The sequence below is a fragment of the Mandrillus leucophaeus genome, unplaced genomic scaffold, assembly GCF_000951045.1.
Source record: "Mandrillus leucophaeus isolate KB7577 unplaced genomic scaffold, Mleu.le_1.0 Scaffold769, whole genome shotgun sequence".
Taxonomy (NCBI): domain Eukaryota; kingdom Metazoa; phylum Chordata; class Mammalia; order Primates; family Cercopithecidae; genus Mandrillus; species Mandrillus leucophaeus.
Window position 1 is genome coordinate 1,815,350 of NW_012108352.1, and position 23,566 is coordinate 1,838,915.

The 23,566-nt window shown below is 36.2% G+C and overlaps 1 pseudogene across 1 annotated transcript; it reads right to left on the reverse strand.

Annotated features, from left to right (window-relative positions):
* Positions 1-13,672: 13,672 nt before the first annotated feature.
* Positions 13,673-14,957, reverse strand: LOC105529489 (annotated as a pseudogene). The gene has a single exon (XR_001004517.1). The product of XR_001004517.1 is annotated as a heterogeneous nuclear ribonucleoprotein D-like pseudogene (transcript).
* Between the last annotated feature and the right edge of the window lie 8,609 nt (positions 14,958-23,566).

A 23,566-nucleotide genomic window follows, 5' to 3' on the forward strand; every position in this document is an offset into this window, starting at 1 on the left:
ATGTTGACAGAGGGACGTTGAAGTCCCCAAATAATATTGCGTCTATTTCCTAATTTAGCCCAGATATTTGCTTTGTGAATCTGGGTGCTCAGGTGTTGGGTACATATATATTTAGAATTGTTACGTATTTTTGCTAGATTGATTCTTTTATCATTATTTAATGACTATTCTGTAGACTTTTACTGGTTTTAACATAAAGTCTGTTTATGGAATATTAATAGAGATACTCCTGCTCACTTCTGGCTTCCATTTGTGTGGAATATCTTTTTTCTTCCCTTTACTTTCGGACTATATGTGTCTTTACAAGTGAGATTAGATTTCTGTAGGCAGTGTGAAGTTGGATTGTGGTTTTTGGAATTTTAAAAATCCATTCAGCCAAACCATATATTTTAACTGAAGTATTTAATCCATTTACACTTAAGGTTATTATTAATATGTGAGATTTTTCCTTATCATATTGTCAATCGTTTTCTGTTTGTTTTGTATACTGTTTATTACTTCTTTTTCTTTTGTTTATTGTTCTTTTGGTTTTCTGAATTTTGTAGTAGTACAATTTGGATCTTTTGTCAGGCTCATTTGTATGTTTACTTTACCAGTGAGTTTTATATTTTCATTTGTTTTCCCATTGGCAAATGCACTCCTTTCTCTTGCAGGTTTAGAATTCCCTTGAGCATTTGTTTTAGGACAAGATCAGTGGTAATAAAATTCCTCAGTATTCGGTTATGTTGGAAAGACGCTTTCTCCTTATTAATGTAGAATAATTTTGCTAAAAATAATATTCTTGAGTGGCATTTTATTTCTTTCAACACTTCAAATATATCATACCATTCTCTCCTGGCCTATAAGTTTTCTGCTGAGTTCTCTGCTGTTAGTCTAATGAGGGCTTCTTTATTGATGACTCGATGATTTTTCCTTGCTGTTTTTAGAATTTCCCTTGTCATTGACTTTAGATAATTTGTAATGTGCCATGGAGCAGACCTTTTTGCATTATATATGTTTGGGGATCACTAGGCCTCCTGAATCTGGGTGTCTAAGTATCTTGCTAGACTTGAAAAGTTTTCATCTATTATCTCATTAAATAGGGTTTTCAACTCTTGTTCTCTTGTCTTCTAGGGTTTCAATAATTCATATATATTTTTTTCACTTTATGGTGTCCCTTGTATCACAAAGGTTTTGATCATTCTTTTTAATTTATTTCTATCTGACTTGGTGATTTCAAATTGCTGGCCTTACAGTTCTGAGATTTGTTCTTCTGTTTGATGTAGTCTATTGTTGAAGGTTAGGAGTGTGTTATCTATTTCATTCAAAGAGGTCTTCATTTCCAGAATTTCTGTTTAGTTCTTTTTTATGATATTTGATTTTTTTCCTAGATTTTGTGAATTTATTTTTGCTTGGAATCTGTTTCTGAAGAATTATTGTGCTTATTTGGAAGTGTTGTATTTCCTTGCTTTATTATGTTTTCTCTGTTGTTACATTGTTATCTGTGCATCTGGTGTAATAGTCAATGCTTCCATTTTCTTTAATTTGCTTTCATGCACAAGGACTTTTACTCGAAGATATAGCAGTGGTGTTTATTGTGTAGGGACCTTTGTATTTGATTCTGAGTGTGTGCAATAGTGTATTATCTGTATTGTTTCTTCAGCTGTAAACAATATCACTGGTATCTATTTTTCCCCAGTCATTAGTGTGTGGTTATTAATGCAGGCTATGGTGAAATTTTGCTGGGAACAGACATACCATGTGGACTATTTTTTTCACCCCCGTGGTTGTAGCCGTGAACTAAGCATGCCTGTCTTGGGCTCCAGGGTGGCATATGCTGGCACCAGTGTTATCGTGACCAAGCAGGCCAATTCCTGGGCCTCTAGGTAGGTTGCTCAGGTTCTAGTAGTGGCAGCAGTAAGCTGAGTAGTTAAGCAGTTTCTCATGTCTCTCACAGGTAGTGTGGTGTGGGTGATGGCAGTAGTAGTTCCAGAACAACCATCTGGATTCTGAGTTATGCAAACTAATGTTGACAGTGGCTACTATTTGTGGTCACCACTCACAACCCCAGACATGCAGCTATTCAGCTCACCCATTCTCAGTGGCAGTAGCACTATAGCATTACATGGAGGAGAGGGACTATTCCCTTTGCATATGAACCCAAGCACAGAGGCCACACTGCCAGTGGTAGCACAGTTGCCATTAACAACCCCAGACAGACAGCCCTTCAGCCTAACCACCCTAGCCGCTGGTGGCAGCAACAGCAGCAGCACCTGCAGTGGTGTTTGGAGAGAAAGTAGAGTAGGGGTCCTACTCACTACTCATGAGCCCAAGAACAGTGGCCTCTTTGCCTGTGGGAGAGGATCTTACTCACCAGTTACAAGGCCAAGAACAGTGTATGTGCCACTGCTGGGAGCAGAGTAATTTTTCACAATTCCAGACAGGAGGCTCTTGGGATCTGGTAAGTATGTGCTTTGGTTTTCTTTATCCCAGGGCCACATTTTTGGTATGCCGTATCAACCTTTTCCCAAGAAATAGTACTTCTTGTGGTCTGGAGCACTGGGTACCCCACAGCACTTTTCACTCCAGCTAGTGCTGTGCCACTGCATGGACACTTTAGCATGCCAGTTGTGGTTCCCAGTATGTGTAGATATCGGGCTTGTGGTTCCCAGGACAAGATGCAGCCCAGTGTTGGCTGTGCTCTCACAATGGCACTCTGTTGCAGACACTTGGGTCTTAGGGGTCTGAGTGATCCAGTGCTAATTCCCTGTCTGGTGCACTTTGCTCTTTAGGTTTCCAGATCTCTGCCCACTCCAGTGCCAAAGTGTAGGTAGAGGAGCTCTCCCATTGTTCAGACTGCGGAAGTTGGTGGTGCAGCAGATATGGGCCCCAGAAGTTCTCTCATCTACTCTTTCTCCATAATCTCAGCCAAACTCAGCCAAGCTGGACACTTGCTCTCTTCTTCTGTGCCTCTGGGTGTTTCCTGTGACTTCTCTGTTGGACTCTAGTGTTCTCTCCTAGAGGTAATATTTAACGTGTATAATTTGGTTTCTCTTCTCTGGAGAGGGAAAGTATCTGATGTCTGCAGTCAGTCATCTTGAGCTGGAATTCTATACCCCAGAGTTTCATATGTGAATATCTTGTGTATAGTCAGGCACGAGCACTCTTCACAAGCTGTGAAGGAGATGCAGATAACCTATATAACACATTTAAACAGAGCAAAAGAAAACATTACATTTCCTTAGTACATGAGGCTGCCATGTGAGAAGAACAAAGTGGAGAGAAAAAGAGTTTAAAAAGCTGCCAAGTAGAAAATTTTACATATATAATGGGGTGTCAAGGTGAAAACACTCACAAAGAGGGCTTTCCATGCCTGGGATCACAAGGGGATACACATCTATCTAACTATTGATATGATTTGCCTGGGTCCCCACCCAAATCTCAACTAGAATTGTATCTCCCAGAATTCCCACGTCTTATGGGAAGGACCAAAAGGGAGATAATTAAATCACAGGACCAGTCCTTTCCATGCTATTTTCGTGATAGTGAATAAGTCTCATGAGATCTGATGGGTTTATCAGGGTTTTCCACTTTTGCTTCTTCCTTACTTTTTCTCTTGCTTCCACCAGGTAAGAAATGCCTTTTGCCTCCCATCGTAATTCTGAGGCCTCCCCAGCGATGTGGAACTGTAAGTACAATTAAACCACCTTTTCTCCCCTGTCTTGAGTATGTCTTTATCAGCAGCATAAAAGCGGACTAAACAGAGTAAACTGGTACCAGTACAGAGGGGCATTGCTGAAAAGATACCTGAAAATGTAGAAGTGACTTTGGAACTGGGTAACAGGCAGAGATTGGAGCAGTTTGGAGGGCTCAGAAGAACACAGGAAAATGTGGGGAAGTTTGGAACCTCCTAGACATATATTGAATGGCTTTGACAAAAATACTGATAATTATATGGACAATGAAATCTAGGCTGAGGTGATCTCAGACGGAAGTGACGAACTTATTGGAAATTGGAGCAAAGGCGACCCTTGTTATGATTTAGAAAAGAGATTGGTGGCATTTTTCCCCTGCCCTAGAGATTCATGGAACTTTTAGCTTGAAAGAGATGATTTAGGGTATCTGGCAGAAGAAATTTCTAAGCAGCAAAGCAGTCAAGAGGTAACTTGGATGCTGTTAAAGGCATTCAGTTTTATAAGAAAAGTAGAGCATAAAAGTTTGGAAAAGTTGCAGCCTGACTATGCAATAGAAAAGAAAAACCCATTTTCTGTGAAGAAATTCAAACCAGCTGCAGAAATTTGCATATGTAGCAAGGAGCCTAATGTTAATCCCCCAAACCATGGGGAAAATATCTCCAGAGCATGTCAGAGGTCCTCATGGCAGCCCCTCCCATCACACACCCAGAGGCCCAGGAGGAAAAAGTGATTTTGTGGGAGGGGCCCATAGTCCCCATGCTGTGTGCAGCCTCAGGACTTGGTGCCCTGTGTCTCAGCGTCTCCATCCACAGCTGAAAGGGGCCAGCTCAGAGCTCATGCTGTGGCTTCAGAAGGTGGAGGCCCCAAACCTTGGCAGCTTCCACATGGTATTGGGCCTGCGGGTGCACATAGTCAAGAATTGAGGTTGGTGAACCTTCACTTAGATTTCAGAGGATGTCTGGAAATGCCTGGATTCCCAGGCAGAAGTTTGCTGCAAGGGCGGGGCCCTCATGGAGAACCTCTGCTAGGGCAGCGCAGAAGGGAAATGCTGGGTCAGATTCCCCATACAGTGTCCCTACTTGGGCACTGCCTAGTGGAGCTGTGAGGAGAGGGCCACCATCCTCCAGACCCCAAAAGGGTAGATCCACTGACAAAAGCTGCAGACACTCAATGCCAGCCCATGAAAGCAGCCTGGAGGGAGGCTGTACCCTGCAAAGCCACAGAGGCAGAGCTGCCCAAAACCATTTTGCATCACTGTGACCTGGATGTGAGACCTGGAGTCAAAGGAGGTCATTGTGGAGCTTTAATATTTGACTTCCCCAATGTATTTTGCACTTGCATGGGCCCTGTAACCCCCTTATTTTGTCCAATTTCTCCCATTTGGAACAGCTGTAGTTATCCAATACCTGTACCCCCATTGTATTTAGGAAGAAATTAGCTTGCTTTTGATTTTACAAGTTCGTAGGCTTGGGGGATTTGCCTCATCTCAGATGAGACTTTGGACTGTGGACTTTTGGGTTAATGCTGAAATGAGTTAAGACTTTGGGGGACTGTTGGGAGGGCATGATTGGTTTTGAAACGTGAGGACATGAGATGTGGAGGGGCCGGGGCAGAATGATATGGCTGGACTGTGTCCCCACCCAAATCTGTACTTGAATTTTATCTCCCAGAGTTCCCATGTGTTGTAGGAAGGACCCAATGGAGAGGTAATTGAATCATGGGGTCTGGTCTTTCCTGTGATATTTTCATGATAGTGAATAAGTCTCAAGAGATCTGATGTGTTTATCAGGGGTTTCTGCTTTTGCTTCTTCCTCATATTTCTCTTGCCACCACCATGTAGGTAGTGCCTTTTGCCTCTTGTCATGAGTCTGAGGCCTCCCCAGCCATGTGGAACTGTAAGTTCAATTAAACCTCTTTTTCTTCCCAGGCTCAGGTATGTCTTTGTCAGCAGCATGAAAACGAACTAATACAACTATTTACTAACATTTGGGAAAACGTAGTTAAAAGGCAGGATGAAAAAAATAAGAGTAGGGGATTGGCAGGGACATACAGCTAATGACAAAGCTATGTTTTAAACTCAACTACATCTCTCTCCAAACTCAGGCTCCTAGACACTGTACTAATTGTTCTCAAACTTAGAGTATGTAGGAATCATATAGAAATGAAGATTTCTTAAATTCACTGCTGAAGAATCTTATTCAATAAAGTTGAAATAAAGCACAGGTGATCCTGATAAAAGTGAATATTGCATTAGATAGGATCTGTACCCAAAGCTGAACTGTTATAATGAAGAAACCCCAATATAAAACAGAGAGTTTATTTTTCTCTCATCTCTCTCTTCACAGCTAAGTGATGTTCCAGGGTAGATAAGTGTTTCTGAGCCACAAGGTTATGTAGACAACTAGATTCCTTCTGTATCGTTGTTCTGCCATATACCAAGTATTATCCTTTTCTGTAGCATTTGAGGTCTTGCTCAACAGCTGACCATAGAAAGGAGGCATGAGAGGAAGTTAAGGGGCAAATAATTTTTCTTTAAGAATGTGACATGGCAGTAAACATATCATTTTGGCTCACGTAACATTGATAAAAATCCAGTCATATAGCTATATTAAGCTGCAAAGGGAGCTTAGAATCATAATCTCTAGATAAATAAACATGTGCATTGCTAAAACCTGATGGAGTGTTTATTACTAAAACTGAGAAGGAGAGAATAAATATTAGAGATGTGCTAGTAGTTTCTGACATAATAGACTTCACTTTTAAAAAACACTTAATATTTCTAAAATAGCTTATAGGAAGTCAATCCTGTTACAATGTTATAACAGATACTACTGCAAATGCTAGTTGTTAGTAAACACACTGAGAAACCCTGTAGGATAAACTTGCTTTTAATTCTAGAATATTTAGATCAGCTCTAAAAATTAAAACTGCTCTTTAAGTAAAGCAAACAAATGAACAAAGAAGCAAAAACAATCCAAGGACTACATAGCAAAGGACACATTAGTTTGTGTAACAATTTTAAAAACCCACCCCATGAATTTTCACACCTGATATGGTCTCATTCTCAAAGTTCTTGACATGGGAATAGGAATTAAGAGCTATAGAAATACAAAGGAAAAAGAAAATCAAATCAAGTTGGGAAATTCAAAAGAAGCTTCTTAAAAGAGGTTACATTTGAATCACATCATGAAGAGTGGCTAGAATTTTGTAAGTTGAGTTGAAGAGGACAGTGTTCTAGCTCCAGTTCAAGGAAGTAATATGATAACATGAATGGAAAAAAAAGGAAAAAAGAAAGAAAATGTGAAATATTCTCAATGAATTTCTAATTGAACTAAAAGGATTTTTAGAATAACCCCAACTAAAAACTGGAGGTGATAAAAGATGAGGGAACAAACATTAAAAAAAAAACCCTAGCTTGCCGCGTTACTTCTATTCCTTTATCTATTTGCATATTAATTTAATTTTTATGGGGTAGGAACAATATCACAGAATTGTAACTAAATTCAGTGTTCTATTGACTTGACAACCAAAAGACTATTTACTCTGGTAAATTAAAGGGGGAAAATGTTAAACACTACAGATTCTGCTTTACTGAGTTTCCCCTAAATAATCATTAAATTATCTCCCGTATGTCTCTGAACTTGTGCAGTGAACATCAATTCCACTGTCTTTTTTTTTTTTTTTTTCTTGAGACAGAGCCTCACCCTGTCTCCCGGGCTAGAGTGCAATGGCATGATCTCAGCTCACTGCAACCTCCGCCTCCCAGGTTTAAATGATTCTCCTGCCTCAGCCTCCACAATAGTTGGGATTACAGGCACCCGCGACCATGCCCAGCTATTTTTTGTATTTTTAGGAGAGACAGAGTTTCACCATGTTGGCCAGGCTGGTCTTGAACTCCTGACCTCGTGATCCACCCGCTTCAGCCTCCCAAAGTGCTGGGTACAGGCATGAGCCACTATACCCGGCCTCAGTTGTCTTTTTTTCAGCTTTTGATACTTTCTAATCTAAATGGTAACGTTTTAAGATATTATTTTTCCTATTTGAATATGTAATTAATTTTTTTTAATAGTTATTCACTCAGTGAAGAAACTGCATGATAGAAATAACTGAATTTCATCTGACTGTATTAAGAGCTAGTTTGACAGCAGCTAGGGGCAAAGCTGTAAAGTGTAGCAGAAATTGTCAAGTGTCCTAGTCTTCATTGATAAAAGATTCACACACCACCTTTCAAATGTTATTGTCTTTCTTTATAATGTATTGATTCTTCCTCCTTTTTATAAAATACTTTCTCCATAAGTACTTACATGTTTTTTCTTTAAATATATATTGAAACATTATCATTCATCTACGTGAGCAAGAGTGGAAAACATTGGAGTGGTTCATGTAAAATTTCTGAATTAATGATGTCAGAAAAATCCATACTTTCTAAGTTGACATTTTTAAAATACAAATATGACATTGACAATCAACTGCCATACATTATATTTATTTATATAACAGAATATGCATTTTGGAGTCTCACAAACTGCAATTCAAAGTTTATGTTTGTCACCTACTAGACATGTATCTCTCGGCAAGTTATTTAAACTTAGGAGAGGTAACATCCGTAAAACAATTTGCACATTGCCTAGCAAACAGTAAATGCTCAATAAGCAGGAGTTTTTAAAATTATGTAAAATAATATGTGAGAAATGACTAACAATTATTTCATCAGTAAAATTATTTGTAAATATGTGTGTGACTTCAATATTTTTTGCATCAACTTTTTGAAAATTCTGAAGGGAATAAAATATCTTTATATTATTTTTAGAATAGCTGGTCATGAATTCAGACATTATTGCCCCAAGGGCTGAATCTCATTTGAATCAGATATTTTAACTGATTAAAATTAAGTCCTTTCTGTTATAGTTAGAAATAAATAAATCATTTGAGGCAGTGACTTCTCTTTCAGAAAGCACTCACATCAAGTTGGTCTCGTTGGTTCCCTTCCTAAGTGGACTATTCCACTTTTTCCCTTTGAAATGCATTTTCTCATTTTGTTTTAGATGAGAAAATATGTTATAGAACATTACAATTCAAGAAAATATTAAAGATCTGAGATAGAACATGTTACAAAGTCAAACATCACACAGAAAACTTTCAAAATAATCATAGTATCAATTTCTTTAATAGATTTTTTTAACTCCAAAATATTTTCAATATAGCATGTAACTTGAATACTTCTTAGATGTGCCTTTGGCAGTTATATGTATGGAGTAAAATATTTTTCCTAATAAAACTCTGGTTCATATCCAATTCACATGTCTTATCTATATATACATAATCATTCAATTGGTGTGACAATATTACTATAAATCCTCATTCAAAACCATCACCCAAAGGGAATATTGTTATGAGCACTTCTCTATGTTTCATTTTTAAACATTATTCTTAAGTCAAACCTATTTGACAATACAATATGTAGAAAACAATATATTAAATGTTACATGGGGTAAGACTGACTAAGTCATTATGGTGTGGTAAAAAATAATTATGTACAAAATCTGATATTCTTGTTTCAAATTTTGGCTCTTACCATTTACGTGACTGTATAACTTTGAGCAGGTTAATTAGCCTCTTAATTTTTATATAATATCTACTGTAAGTAATGATTAGTAAAAAATAATTTGATCTTAGAAAGTGAAGCAATGAATGGCAAATGTGGAATATATACATATACAATTAAGCCTCAGACAAAGCTGGGACAAGATATCCCAAAGCTTTGCAACTGCTTTCCATTGGTTAGAAAGCTCAGATGTTGGTAAGGAACCTGGTGGCATGAAATCAGAATATCCTTCTATAATCTGTTGGATTGCAGAATGGGATTGTCATGGACAAAGAAAATTTCACAACTTCCCATTTTAACATGCAACCCCAAATACTCAGAATTAATTGCAATAACGTATAATTAATCCTTTTTCTATCTGATACGAGCTTTTCTGCATCTTCGGAAACATGAGTTCCTCAAATAAATAAGCAATGTTCTATCAAAGACATGGGCAATTTATGCACAATTGGCAGAAGTGATTATATAAGGAAACTATATAAAATTAGAAAACAAATTAGAAAATTTGAAAACAGATATTTCATAGTTATTATTTCCTTAGATTAGGTCAAAAATTAATTTAGATCACAGAAGCAAGATATACTATATGCCCTAACAAAGAATTATGTAATTTGTTCTGAAAATAACACTAAAGTATACATACAAATTTTTTAGAAATATAGGGAATAATTTTATGAGTGTTTATTTCTGTGCTATATTATTGGAAGTTTGGAAGAAGTGTGAAAAGGAATTTCACTTCAGTATTTTTTTATGTTTTGGTCTTCCTTTTTCCTTCCTTCTTTCTTTTTGAAATTATATTACTCTCTTTACTTAAAAAGTAGTTGATAGAAGTGGCACGAAAACTTAGTGGAAAAGAAAGGATAATTCATTACTAAGTTTGGGAGTAATTATTCTTTCTTTATAGGAATGTATAATATTAGATCTCTAGATTGCACCAAGTGGAAAAAAATGAAATTCTATATAGATTAAAAACCTGACCATGTAAAACAAAATCTTCAACACACTTGAAATTTATGTAGAAAAACACTTTCTGGTCTCTAGATAGGGGATAGTTCCTTTAAGAAGAGTGAGGAAGCACAAATTATAAAGGAAAATGTAGTCATTTAACTATATAAACATTCAAAATATTATGAAAGCAAAAATATGACAAAAACACAGTTAAAATATTTCCACTTCTAGCTGCAATAGAGTAACGAGGACTAAACTTGCTAGTTCACCATAAAAAAATAGGAAAATGAACAAAATACTGTATTTAAAATTGTTTTCCATTTGTACAGAGGCAGCACAAGACTGTCATGCCTCAGTAAAGGGAAACTAATGTGGATACCATTATCACTGCCTATCTTTCTGCTTGGAGCCAGCACATTCGGGACCACAGCTCAAGGAGTAAGAACCCAAGCAGAGGCTTGTGGTCATGTTGAGTTGAGGAGATAGAAGTTAGAATTAATGGTGTTTGCAGTGGGTTCAAGCTGTGACTACAGAAAGAAAGGTATACAGAGCAGAAGATGTGGAAATATTTTACATCATTTCAATCTTTTTACATTTATTGGGAGTTGCTTTATGACCCAGTATATTATATATCCTGGAAAATGTCTATGTGCATTTGAGAAAATAAATATTCTACTGCTGTTGAGTGAAATATTCTATACATATCTGTTAGGTCTGGTTGGTGTATAATGTTGTTCAGGTCTATTTTCTGTTTTTATACTAGGCTTAGTTATCTATCCATTATTTAAAGTTAAGGATTAAAATCCCTAAAAATCATTGTTTAATTACCTGTTTCTTCTTTTGATTCAGTTACTTCACAGAATTTGAGATTCCATCATTAGGTGAACTGATATTTGTAATTGTTATATTATGTAGAACACTGTTTACTTCATTATTATTCATTATCCCACTTTATCCCTAGTAACATTTTTTCTTATGAAGTCTAATTTTTTTTATATAAGCCACTCAGGTTTTCCCTTAATTGTTGTTTCCTTAATATATGTTTTTCCAACCTTTTCCTTTTAATCTCTTTGCAACTTTGGATTTTGTTTCTTATAGAAATCACCTAATGGCATTGTTTTATTTTTTTAATCCAGTCTGGGAATTTTTATCTTATGATTAGATTGCTTAATCCATTCACATTTAACATCATTGTTGATATAGTTCGATTTATGTCTGTCATTTTACTTTTTGTTTCTCTATACCTCATATCTTTTTCTTCCTTTATACATCCATTATTCCTTTATTTTCCATGAAATGAATATTTTTTTAGTGTAACAAATTGTTTTAATGGTTTGTTTTACTATATTTTTGAGTTATTTTCATACTAGTGACTCTAGGGCTTACTATGTAAAACTTATTGGAGACTATTTTAGCATCACACTAATTTAATTCCACTGAGGTATAGAATTACTACTCTTAAATAGCTCTATAACTTCTTCCCACTTTTTGCTATTATTATATGTAGAATACTTAAATATAACAGCAATATATAGTCACAGGTAATTCTTTATATAACTTTATATACATTAAATAATCTGAAAAAGAAAAGAAGTAATTAAATACTTACAGTTTGTCATACTTACCTTATTATTAACCCTTTGTGGTTTTCTTCATTTTTCCTCTGATATTGAATTACTATGTAAGCTGTCATTTTATTACTTCAGTACAAAATTGCTCTCACACACCTCCTTTGTACTATTATTGTCAAATATATCACCTTTCTGTATGTCATAGACCTGTAATACACCTATATAAATACGGTATACAAGTGCTTCTTAAATCAGTTAAAGGCAGAAAGAAAATAAGTTTCATTTATACAGTCTTTTATAATTATGTAATAACTTTTATGTTTTCTTTCTTACTGTGGATTCAAATTTCCATCTGTAGTCACTTTCTCTCAACCTGAAAATCTTCTAATATTACTGGTAAGGCGGGTCTACTAGCAATGAAATCTGTCAGGGTTTGTTTGTCTTAGAATATATTTATTTTGTGTTTATTTTTGAAGAGGTATTTTTGTTATACATGAGATTCTTGTTTGAGAATTTTTTACTGTCAGCACTTTGAATATGTTATCTCTGCTAGACTAGACTGCTTTCTAATCTCCAAGGTTTCCAATGAGAAAATGGCTATTAATGTTAACTAGTGTTTCCTTGCATATCATGAATTATTTTTTCTCTTGTTGCTCTTACATTTTTTTGTCTCTGTCATTATGTCACTTTTGCTGTAGGGCATCTGGGTGTGGATCTCCTTGAGTTCAACCTACTTGAAGTTTGGTAAGTTTTGTAGATGTATAGATTAACGTTCTTATAATCAAATTATGAAAGTTTTCAGCTATTTTGTGAAATATTTTTTCTGCTAATTTATCTTTATCCTTTTCTTCTGGTACCCCCATAAAGTGTATGTTCATGTGTTTAAGGGTGTCTCACATTTGTCTGAAAATGTTAAATTATCTTCATTTTTGTCTTTCTCTGTACTTCAGATTATATAATCTCTATAGACTTATTTTCAAGTTTGTATATTAGTCCTTTCTCACACTGCTATAAAGAAATTCCCAAGACTGTATAATTTATAAAGTAAAGAGGTTTCATTGGCGTATAGTTCCGCAGACTGTACAGAAAGCATGGTAGCATCTCCTTGGCTTCTGGGGACGCCTCAGAATATTTACAATCATGGCAGAAAGTGGAGGGGAAGCCAGCACTTCACATGGTCAGAATAGAAGAAAGAGAGGGTGAGGGGGAGGTTCCACACACTTTTAAATAATCAGATCTCATGAGAACTCACTCACTATTAGGAGAACAGCACTAAGGGAATGGTGCTAAACCGTTCATGAGAAACTGCCTTTATGATCCAATCACCTCCCTCCAGGCCCCACCTCTAACATTTGGGATTAGAATTAGACATGAGATTTGGGCAGAGACACAAATCCAAACTGTATGAGTTTCTTAATTCTTTCTTCTGTCAAGTCTGTTGTTGAGACTCTCTAATGAATTTTTTATTTCAGTAATTATACATCTTAGCTCTAGAATTTTTACTTGATTCTTTTGTTATAATTTCTGATTATTTATTGATATTCTGTATTTGGTGAGACATTGTCATTATAGCTTCTATTACTTATTTAAGCATAATTTTATTTCACTTTTCTTGAAAATTCTAAATTGTAGGTATGTAATATAGCAACTATGTTTACTTACTCTCTTCCTCACTGTGTTTCCTCCACCCCCAGGGTCTTTTGATCCTTGTTCTTTGCCTTTTTATTAGTTTTGTGATTTGTCTGGGCTATTTTAGTGAAGTATGTTATCATGTAGTCTGCAGCCTTTCTTTTCTGTCCTGAGAGGTCACAACATTGGGCATGTGCACAATCACTCTGAGATAGTGATAATCTTTTTTTTTTTTTTTTTTTTTCCACATAAGGAAGCATTTATTTGAAGTTTAACATGAAATGATACAAATAAAATGTGTATAAACAAATCCACATTGAGTCATAACACAGCAAAGGACAAAGTAAAAACAAAGAAAACTAATTGGCAGCTATATACAGTTGGACACAATCGTGTCTTGTACACTAGAAAGTCTTTTACAAAATAATCATCTTAGATCAACAGGAGACCAATCTTCAATGTCATCCTGCAAGATGGGTTACTTTAACATCTCCTCCTGTTTTCTCCAATGTTCTCCTTTAGTATGGCTGGTAATTGTTTTGGTGATTGCCACCCCCTCGAGATGCCTTGCCATAAGTGCTCTGTTGACCACTGTAGTCTGCATATCCCTGTCCATATCCATAGTTCCTATAGTTATACCCAATATAATCATATCCGCCATAGCCACTATAGTTTTGATCACCACCACAGGCACTATTGTAATTTCCATATCTTTGATCATAATAGTTATTAAATCCTTGGTTCCAGTTTTGGCCCTGACCTCGGCCATGACCCCTCGTACCACCTCGGCCACCAGCCGCAGCACCTCTTCCACCTTTTTGTTGTTGCTGTTGCTGCCTATATACCTCTTTGGGTTGTGCAACTTTGATTTCACACTTCCCAGAACCAATTTGATGGTATCTGCTTTCTAATAATTTTTTTTACTGGCTCTTCATCGGTGTATGTGATAAAACAAAATCCTCTTCTCTCATTTGTTTTTGTATCCATGGGAAGTTCAATATTTTCAATCTCTCCAAAGGCTCCAAAATATTCTTTAATTTGTTCTTCAGAAGTATCCGGGCTCAATCCACCCACAAAAACCTTTTTGGGGGGTTCTTTCCCTTTTAAAGCTTTGGCCCTTTTGGGATCTATCAATTTGCCATCCAGTTTGTGTTCTTTCAGTTCCAAAACCTTATCAACACTAGCAGCATCTTTGAAAAGCACAAATCCAAATCCTCTTGATCTCCCAGTGACTGGATCTGTTTTAATTGTGCAGTCTACAACTTCCCCAAATCGAGACAAATACTCTGTCAGATCTTTTTTGCTTGTATCCCAGCTCAAGCCTCCAATAAACATTTTACCGTCATCCTGCTGATTCTTGCTCGCGTTTATCTTGGATCCCTCTGCGAATTCTTCTATGTTGCTGTACTCGTTCATATCCTCCATAGTGGCGGAGCTGTCGGCAGGGGGGTGCTGGCGCGCAGTCCGGGTCGCGGCATCAGCGGCGGCGGAGCGTTGTGTGGAGCTGGATTTAAAATGGCGGCGGAAGAGCGACAGTGATAATCTTAGCAGCGCTCTGCTCAATTGCCTCTTTTTCTGGTCTCTATGTTAAGCTGTCTGCCTCAATTAATATACCACCCACTTGTTAGGCTGCTCTCATTACAGGCTGATTACTCTATTGATTTTGACAAACGTCTTGGTCATAAAATACTCCATCATCTGAACTAGTTAAAAAGAGACTAAGGTAATTTTTTAGAGAATATAAATAAAAAACATGCATACATGCACACAAAAACTAATGGATATTATGGAGTTGAAATTACAATAAGTACATTAAAACATTAAAGAAAAATAGCAGCAGATTTGAGCTGGCAGAAAGATAATTGGTCCCCTTGAAGACAAATACTTTTAGCTTATCCCATCTAAGATACAGAAAGAAAAATGAATAAAGAGAAACTAAACAGAGCCTCAGAGTCCTGTGGGACAACATAAACATAATGGGAATCAAAAGAAGAGACAGAGAAAAGGATAGAGAGAATATTTGAAGAAATCATGGTCGAAAACTTCTGGAGTTTAATGAAATAAATTACTCTACATAGCCAAGAAGTGCAAACATCTCCAAATAGAAAAAATAAAATCCTCAAGGACATTTAAATTTAGACACAAAACCAAACTGTTGAAAGACAAAGAAAGAATATAGAATGCAACAAGAGAAAAACAACTCATCACATGAAAAGGTATCTTCAATAAGATTAACAGCAGATTTCTTATCAGAACTTTGGAGAACAGAAGAGAGTAAGATGACATAGTCAAAGTACTGAAAGCAAACAGCAAACCAGTAGATCTATATCCAGCAAATTATATTTTAAAAATAACAAAGACATTTATATATTCCAAAAAAATTAAAAACTGAGATAATTCGTAAATAGCCAATTATCTTTAAGAAATATCAAAGGGAGACCTTCAGTCTGAAATGACAAGACATTAAATAGTAACTCAGATTCACATGGAGAAATAAATAACACTGGTAAGACGACCAAATAGGTTAATAAGAAAAAAAAGTATAAATATACTTTTTTTGTAACATTATTTCCCTTATCTTAAGCACAACTGTATAAAGCAGTAATTATATATCAATTTTAACAAACACACAGTGTATTAATATGCAATCATATGAGAACAGTACAAAAGAGAGGGGGAATAACAGAGTTATAGAAGAGAAATTGAGTTAGTGTTAATCAAAACTAGATTGTTATAAGTTAATATATTCACTCCAATAATCCGCAGAGAAACTACTAAGGAAATAACTCAAAAATAGAGTTGAAAAAATGGCAAAAAATTAAAACATTATAGATGAAAATACCTATTTAATACAAAAAAAGCAGTAATGAAGGGAGAGAGGAACAAAAAGATTTAACATACAGAAAATAACAGCAAATAGTAGACTTAAGTCTGAAACGTTTATTAAACGGTAAATGTGAATTGAGTACTCTAAAAGGGAGAGATCGGCAGAATGGATAAAAACAAAAATACTGGTACATTTATATGCTGTCTACACAGACACACTTTAAATTCAAGCAAAACTAGGTTGAAAGTAAAAGGATAGGAAAAGAAATGGCATGCAAACAGTACTAGCTGCAGTAATTACGTTAATATCAGACAAAATAAAGTTTAAGATAAAATGTTACCAGAGATACAAAAAGTCATTTCATAGTTGTAGAAAGTTTAATCCATCAAACAATTATAAACACATGTTCACCTAACACCACAGTTGCAAAATACATAAAGTAAAACCTGACATAATTGAGGGTAGAAATAGACAATTCAAGAAGAATTGTTGGAGATTCCAATATTCCATTTCTAATAAAGGACAGAACTAGAAAGAAGTTCAACGATGAAATAGAAGATGAGGACAACATTCTAAAAAACCTAAAACTAACATATCTATAGAATCCCTTATGCAACAAGTGGAGCATCCACTTTCTACTTAAGTGCATGTCGTGTATTGTACACAATAGGCCACATATAAAGCCACAAAGCAAGTCTCAATAAATTTAAAAGCACTGACATAATATAAAGGATGTTCTCCAATCACAAAAGATTGAAATTAAAAATAAATAATAGAAGAAAATTTGAGAAATTCACAAACACCTAAAAATTAAATGACACACTACTAAATAACCAATGGGTCCAGGAATAAATTCCAAGATGATGAATGAAAATGTAAATACAGCATACCAATATGTATGAGATGAAACGAAACAGTGCTTTAGAGGGTGTATTAGTTTCCTAGGACTGCTGTAACAAAATATCATAAATTGGGTGGCTTAAAACAACAGAATTTATTGTCTCCCAGTTATCGAGGCTAGAAGTCAGAAATGTAGGTATTGGCAGAGATGTTCTCCCTCTGAAACCTGTAAGAGAATCCTTTCCTGCCTCTTCCTAGCTTCTGGTGGTTAGCTGGAAGTCTTTGGCATTTTTTGGCTTGCAGACACAAAATTCTCATCTATCTTCACGTGGCATTTTCTCTATATGCCTTCATATCATTTTCATTCTGCATATGTCATCATTATTTTATAAGTAAACTAGTCATATTGAATGAAGGCATCCTAAATGAATTAATCTTCATGAAATCTGAAAATTACTTATTTCCAAATTAAGATGAAATTTAAAGGCATTAAGGTTTATGACTTCAAAATATCTTTTTGAAGGGAAAAAATTCAACACACAGCTGAGGAAATTTATAGTTGTAATGCCTACATCAAGAAAGAATTATTTCAAATTAATAATGTAAACTTCTACATTAAGAAAATAGAAAAAAATGAACTAAACCCAAAGGAAGCCGGAGAAAGTACACAATAAAGGTTTAAAAAGAAATAAATCAAATAGAGAATAGGAAGGTAGTAGAAAGAAACAATAAAACTAAAAGTTTTTTTTTTTTGAACAAGTAAACAATCTTGACAAACATTTAACGAGACTGACCAAGAAAAAAGACAGAGTACTCAAATTAATAAAATCAGGAAAGAAAGAAGTGACGTTACCACCAATCTTACAGAAAGAAGAGTAATTAAAGAAAATATTATGAACAACCGTATTGCAAAAAAAAAAAAAAAATTAGGTAACTTGATGAAGTGGAAATTTTTATATAAAGACAAGAACTATAGAGACTTATTCAAGAAGAAATGGAAAATCTGACTATATTCTTTAATAAGTAAAGACACTGAGTTATTAATAAACATATTTTCCACAAAGAGCAACCCAGGCCTGGATGGCTTTATTGGTGAATTGTAGCAAATGAAGGACTAACTCAACTTAAAAAAAAATAAAAGAAACTTTTGGTAAAATAAAAGAGGATGCAACACAACCCAACTCATTCTTTTAGGCTAATGTTACCCTGATGCCAAAATCAGACAGAGATTGTCTTATTCAGTTTGCTCTGCTATAAAAAATATAACATAGACTGGGCAGATTAAACCATGGACATTTTTTTCTCACAATTCTGTAGGCTGGGAAGTTTAAGATCAAAGTGTCTGTAGATCTTATGTCTAAGAATAAACTATTTTCTTATTTGCAAATTGCAATCTTCTCATTGTATCTACATAGTGAAGAACAGAAAAACTAAGAGCAGGTGCTCCTCTCTCTTCTTGTAAGAGCACAAATCTCATTCATGAGGGCTACACTGTCATGAACTAATTGCCTTCTGTCTAAGTTCACTTAGGCTGCTATAACAAAATAACTTACATTTGATAATTTATTTAAGAATGCAGGCATGTATTACTCACTGTTCTGAAGGCTGGGAAGTTCAAGATCCACGCACCGGTCGATTCAATGTCTTGTCAGATCTCACTCTCTGCTTTGAAGATGGCACCTTTGTCCTTACATGAAAACGAAGTGAAGAAGCTCTATCAGGCCTCTTCTATAAGGGTGCTAATCCCATTCATGAGGGCAGATCTAATCACCTCCCAAAGACCCAACCTGTGAATACTATTGGGAATTAGGTTTCAAAATATAAACTTTGTGGGGGGACACATTTAGACTATAACATTCTGCACCTGACCCACCAAATTTATTTTCTTCTCATATAAAAATATATTTATTACATCCCAATAACTCTGTAAGTCTTAACTTATTTTAGCATCAACTGAAAATGTAACGTCCAGAGTATCATCTCAATATCATCTAAATTGGATATGAGTGAGACTTAAGGTACCAAATTAGGCAAATGGCTTTCTAACTGCAAATTTGTGAAATCAAGCAAGTTATGTGCCTCCAAAACACAGAGGGACAGGCATAGGACAGACGTTCCAATTCCAAAAGAGAGAAATAGGAAAAAAGAAAAGAATGACAGGTTCTGATCAAGCTCAAAACCCAACAGGGCAAACAACATTACATTTCAAAGCTTGAAAATAATCTTCTTTGACTTAATGTCTCACCTTCCAGACAGACTTAGGCTGAGATAAGGTCCTCAAGTGTCCAATAGGCACCACTATCATGTATTTGCTGGGTCCAGCCCATATGGAAGCTCTAATGTGTTGAGGTTGTCTGCCTGCTGCTCTCGCAGGCTATAGTTACATGCTGGTGGCTCTACAAGTGTGAGGTTTCAAGTGTAGCCCTACCTCCATGGCTCCACCAGGTATTACCATAGTTGGGACTCTCTTTGATGTCCCTGACCCCATGGTTTTGCTGGGCATGGCTTTAGTGGCGGTACTGTGGTGACTGTGACCCTGTGGTAATCCTCTGTCCATTCCCCAAGGATCTCCAGGGTATCCTTTGAAATCTAAGTGAAGGTAGCCATGCCTCTACAGCTTGTGCACTTTGCCTGCCTGTGGAAATGATGCTGTATGGACACCACAATGGTTTGCCACCTATGCCTTGCAAAGGGGTGGCCCAAGTCAACCCTGGGCCCATTTGAACCACAAGTGGGCTTGCCAAGGAGTACCACATCAGAATGTTGAGAGCAGAGCCTTGAAATTATTCAGTCCCCAAGGCCCTGGAATTCTGGGCCTGTGATGAGCAGGGTAGTGACAAAGCTCTCAAAAATGCCTTCAGGGCTAGTCTTGCACTGTTTGAATAGCATTTTGTTCCTCATTTTCATCTGTGATCTCATTAGAATGGCTTTTACTCTCCATATTTCGACCAACATTCTGATCATGATCATTTAAGTAATTGCTAAAAAACAAAAATTGAGGCTTTCTCTACAGCTCTCCTCTTCTTCTGAAACCTCACTAGATTACCCTTAATGCTCAATTAATGGCAATGTAGGCTTTTTCTAGCATACTCCTACAAATTCTTCCAGCAACTACCTGTTACACAGTTTCAAAGCTGCTTCCACATTTTAGGTATTTGTTACCGCAGCACCTCCACTTCTTTGTATACATTTCTGTCTAGTCTCTTCAGGTTTCTATAACAAAATACCCTACACTGGGTAACTTATAAGCAAAAGAAATGTATTACTCACAATTCTGGAGGCTCGAAAGTTCAATATCAAGGGGCTAGCAAATTTAGTGTCTGTTAAGGACCAGCTCTCTGCTTCAAATGTGGCACCTTCTACCTGTGTCCTCACATGGCAGAAAGAGGGAGAAAGCTCCCATGGCCTCTTTTATTTTATTTTGCTTTAAGTTCAGGGATACATGTGCAGAATGTGCAGGTTTGTTACATAGGTATACCACCTATGTAATAGGTTTGCTGCACCTATTGACCCATCCTCTAAGTTCCCTCCCCTTCCCCCCAACACCCGACAGGCCCTGGTGTGTGTTGTTCCCCTCCCTGTGTCCATGTGTTCTCATTGTTCAACTTCCACTTATGAGTGAGAACATGTGGTGTTTGGTTTTCTGTTCCTGTGTTAGTTTGCTGAGGATGATGGCTTCCGGCTTCATCCATGTCCTGCAAAGGACATGATCTCATTCTTTTTATGGCTGAGTAGTATTCCATGGTGTAAATGCACCATATTCTCTTCATCCAGTCTATCAATGATGGACATTTGGGTTGGTTTCATGACCTTGCTATTATAAATAGTGCTGCAATAAACAGACATGTGCATGTGTCTTTATAGTAGAATAATTTATATTCCTTTGGGTATATACCCACTAATGGGGTTGCTGGGTCAAATGGTATTTCTGCTTCTAAATCCTTGAGGAATTGCCATACTGTCTTCCATAATGGCTGAACTAATTTACATTCCCACCAACAGCGTAAAAGCATTCCTAGGCCTCCACAGCCTAGCCAGCATCTATTGTTTCTCGACTTTTTAATAATCACCACTCTAACTGGCATGAGATGGTATCTCATTGTGGTTTTGATTTGCATTTCTCTGATGATCAGTGATGTTGAGCTTTCTTTCATGTTTGTTGGCCACATAAATGTCTTCTTTTGAGAAGTGTCTACTCATATCCTTTGCCCACTTTTTGTTTTTGGGGCTGTTTGGTTTTTTTCTTGTAAATGTGTTTAAGGTCCTATAAATAATGAATATTAGACCTTTGTTGATGGGTAGATGGACAAAATTTTCTCCCATTCTGTAGGTTGCTGTTCACTCTGATGATAGTTTCTTTTGCTGTGCAGAAACTCTTAATTTAATTAAATCCCATTTGTCAATTTTGGCTTTTGTTGCAATTGCTTTTGGTGTTTTCATCATAAAGCTTTTACCCATAACTGTGTCTTGAATGATATTGCCTAGGTTTTCTTTAAGGGTTTTTTATGTTTTTTGGTTTTACATTTAAGTCTTTAATCCAACTAGAGTGAATCTTTGTATAAGGTATAAGGAAAGGGTCCAGTTTCAGTTTTTTGCATATGGCTAGACAGTTTTCCCAGCACCATTTATTGAATAGGCGATCCTTTCTCCATTGCTTGTTTTTGTCAGGTTTGTTGAAGATCAGATGGCTGTAGATGTGTGGTGTTATTTCTGAGGCCTCTGTTCTGTTCTGTTGGTCTATATATCTGTTTTGGTACCAGTACCATGCTTTTTTGATTACTGTAGCCTTGTAGTATGGTTTGAAGTCAGGTGGCCTGATGCCTCCAGCTTTGTTCTTTTTGCTTGGGACTGTTTTGGATATGCGGGCTCTTTTTTGGTTCCATATGAAATTTAAAGTAGATTTTTCCAATTCTGTGAAGAAAGTCAGTGGTAACTTGATGGCGATAGCATTGAATCTATAAATTACTTTGGGCAACATGGCCATTTTCATGATATTGATTCTTTCTATCCATGAGCATGGAATGGTCTTCCATTTTTTTGTGTGTCCTCTTTTATTTCATTGAGCAGTGGTTTGTAGTTCTCCTTGAAGAGGTCCTTCACATCCCTTGTAAGTTGGATTCCTAAGCATTTTATTCTTTTTGTAGCAATTGTGAATGGGAGTTCACTCATGATTTGGCTCTGTGTTTGTCTGTTATTGGTGTATAGGAATGCTTGTGATATTTGCAGATTGATTTTGTATCTTGAGACTTTTCTGAAGTTGCTTATCAGCTTAAGGAGATTTTGGGCTGAGACGATGGGGTTTTCTAAATGTACAATCATTTCATCTGCAAATAGGGACAATTTGACTTCCTCTTTTCCTAATTGAATACCTTTTATTTCTTTCTCTTGCCTGATTGCCCTGGCTAGAACTTCCACTACTATGCTGAATAGGAGCAGTTAGAGAGGGCATCTTTGTCTTGTACCAGTTTTCAAAGGGAATACTCCCAGCTTTTGCCCATTTAATATGATATTGGCAGTGGGTTTGTCATAAATAGATCTTCATATTTTTAGATATGTTCTATCAATCCCTATTTTAGTGTGAGTTTTTAACATAAAGGGATGTTGAATTTTATCAAAGGCCTTATCTGCATCTATTGAGATAATCATGTGTTTTTTGTTTTTTGTTTGGTTCTGTTTATGTGATGGATTGTGTTTATTGATTTGCATATGTTGAAGTAGCCTTGCATCCCAGGGATGAAGCTGACTTGATCATGGTGGATAAGCTTTTTAATGTGCTGCTGGATTCTGTTTGCCAGTATTTTATTGAGGATTTTTGCATCAGTTTTCATCATGGATATTGGCCTGGAGTTTCCTTTTTTTGTTGTGCCTCTGTCAGGTTTTGGTATCAGGATAATGCTGGCTTCATAAAATGAGTTAGGGAGGAGTCCCTCCTTTTTAATTGTTTGAAATAGTTTCAGAAGGAATGGTACCAGCTCCTCTTTGTACCTGTGGTAGAATTAGGCTGTGAATCCATCTGGTCCTGAGCTTTTTTTGGTTGGTAGCCTATTAATTACTGCCTCAATTTCAGAATTTGTTATTCATGTATTCAAGGATTCGACTTCTTCCTGGTTTAGTCTTGGGAGTGTGTATGTGTCCAGGAATTTATCCATCTCTTCTAGATTTTCTAGTTTATTTTCATAGAGGTGTTTATAATATTCTCTGATGGTAGTTTGTATGTTTGTGGAGTCAGTGTTGATCTCTCCTTTACCATTTTTTATGGTGTCTATTTGATTCTTCTCTATATTCTTTTTTATTAGTCTATCTAGTTGTCTTTCTATTTTGTTAATCTTTTCAGAAAACCAGCTCCTGGGTTCATTGATTTTTTGGAGGGTTTCTCATCTCTCTATCTCCTTCAGTTCTGCTCTGATCTTAGTCATGTTTTGTCTTCTACTAGCTTTTGGATTTGTTTGTTCTTGCTTCTCTAGCTCTTTTA